Source organism: Camellia sinensis, chromosome 8 (assembly GCF_055761805.1).
Source record: "Camellia sinensis isolate YWXY chromosome 8, ASM5576180v1, whole genome shotgun sequence".
Classification (NCBI taxonomy): Eukaryota; Viridiplantae; Streptophyta; class Magnoliopsida; order Ericales; family Theaceae; genus Camellia; species Camellia sinensis.
Genome location: NC_138968.1, coordinates 160,119,591 through 160,122,260, shown reverse-complemented (window position 1 = coordinate 160,122,260; position 2,670 = coordinate 160,119,591).

Genomic DNA, 2,670 nt, shown 5'->3' with positions numbered 1-2,670 from the left:
AAACAGTTCTTTTATTTTGAAAAACTGAAGAAGTGATTGTGTTATAAGCATTCCGCTGTCCATTGTTGAGACAATCAATAGTAATTTGTAGATCTGCCTATTGTGCTTCACTCTACAGTTGTTGATGTTTGAATATCAATCGATTACTAACTACTGTACTCCAATTTGCAATAGGTTGTGGCATGGGTGGGAAGTCAATTAAAATTTTGTCTGATTCATAAAGCATTTGATTCAAAAGATTGAGACTATAATATTCAATTTGAGCCTCAGTTGGGTTAGAAATGGTAAACAATGTATGAATCTTATGTGCAAGATCATCACATATATGCGTTGAGAATTAATTCCATAATGCACATGGATTTAGTGGAGAGTATTGGGTGAGAATAATACTAAAAAATCTCCTTAACTGATATCTATTTTTATAATTGCAGCCTCTTTCAAGCATTGTATCCATTCTTCATCATCTTCTAAAAGCCCCTTTGCAACACATGCTAATTTAAATGTATCATGCACAACATTATCGACCGTGCATAAAAATTGAAACGATTTTGGTCATTTGACAACGATTAGTAACAAACGTAGATAAAATCTTTCATCACAATTAGGGCTAGCAAAGTACATTCTACCAATTTGCATATCCCCTTTCTCTTGATTTCCATCTCTTTTCTGATTTAAGCCAAACAAAATGCTGTAGAAATTCTTGATAAGTAAATGGACATTCATCTTCACTGGTAGCACAATATGCAAAGAAGCCAGTAAGAGTTGACATTTGTTGTCCAGCTCTAGATTGAATTGTTTCTAATGGCTCTTTTGGGTTAAAAACAATGCGATGCATTCTAGGTAAATGAAGTGCCAATCATACAACTGTTGGCATCTCTGCATGCAAATAATGACCAAATATTCGCCAAACAAGTTCAAGAGGTTCAATATACCTTACATCGAGATATTGTTGAATCTCATTTATCATTCCTAACACCATCGTTGTACGATCATAACCCTTATCAATGTACTTATGTATATACTTGGCACATCTCATTCCGACACAAACTTCCACATTTATATGACAGTTGAAAATTTTAGAAAGATATGCATTATATGGAACGACATCCCTATTGTCAACTTCTTGCCCCCTCACAGTATGTACTTGACCATTATTGCGACGACGATAGATAAGATATCCGTCTTAATCCATAGTTGTTGTTTCTGTGAAAGCTCAAGGGTATCTCTTAGTACATCTACTATTTTCCATACATGGTGCTTGCGGATTTCGAGCACCACATGGTCCGTGTACCATATAACATTTGATAGTTTTAAAAAGCATAGGATCATCTTTTGGGTCTGGAAATTTTGCACAAACCAATTTGTCTACTTGAGCACATGTCCAAATTTTGTCTAGACCTTTAAGAAATAAAAGTGCATGCATATGATGGAAGCCTCGTTTTTTAAATTCAATTGCAAAAACATGTGTAACAACATGTGTAACTTTATTTCCAGTAACTTTATTTCCAAACACTTTATTTGTTTCTATCTCCTTCATCAAACATTTTCTCTTCAACTCAAAAACACAAGCAATTAAATCACGATGATCAATAGGTTTTTGACGTGATAATAATGCTGAAGTAATTTCTGGCCAATTGGGATTTGCAGTCATGGTAAGAAAAATATCTGGATGTTAGTTGTATCGCGTGATAGTCATTGAATCTTTGGAGATTTCAAACATATGTCTAGGATTACCAGTAAATGAAGCTGGCAAAACAAACCTTGGACCAATTTTTCCAGGTCGCACATAATCTAGATCCATATCTGACAACTCTTGGTAAAGCTCAGTCCGAAGTTTCCTTTGATTAAGCTTGTAGTATGTCAATCAATTTTGCTCAATTACAGCCCAAGCATCTACCAAAAACTCTTGAAATAGTTTCCTACCTCTCAAAATTGTTGAATACTCTGTGGGTCATTCCAATAAACGATAACTATAAAAATTCATTTGAGTAAATCGATCAGTTGAAGGTTGATCATACTGAATGTTCCATAATTTCAACCCAGGTTCCCATCCAAGCTCACCATATGGAAATAATAGAACATAATGTAATGGCAAGTATGCTGGGTGACATTCATTAATTTGCATCAACTTATTATTTCCTCGGAAATGTAAGATAATATCCCTCATTTTCATTTACCTCTGTTCTATCACCTAGCATTACAATTGCATTCTCATCTGTAGTTGGTAGGTTATACCGACGTCGATCAGTTGTTGAATTGTAATGAAGATGAGCAGATAGAATGTGTCATGTTGAGTCTAATTGATGTAAAATGGTATGAGCCTGGCGAAATTTATCAACAAATGCATTGACTTGCAACAAACTATCCTGAATAGTTTTGAGAACATTCCTTCTCAAGTTAAGATTTCTACGATTACGAATTTCTAAGTTGAATAAGGGTCATAAATATACAGTTGAGCATAACTCGCATCTTGCCTTGGTTGTGGTTATAATGATCTTGTTTGATGTCGCAATTCCCCATGAATTGTGAATGATGTAGGTCCCCTTCCACTGAGTACTCTAGGATCCAATGTAGCACCAAGACTCGTAAAAGCATTGGCTACATTATACACTCAAGTATAACTTTGAAAGGATTTTGATTAATCATTATTCCCATCATACAACGCCTGAA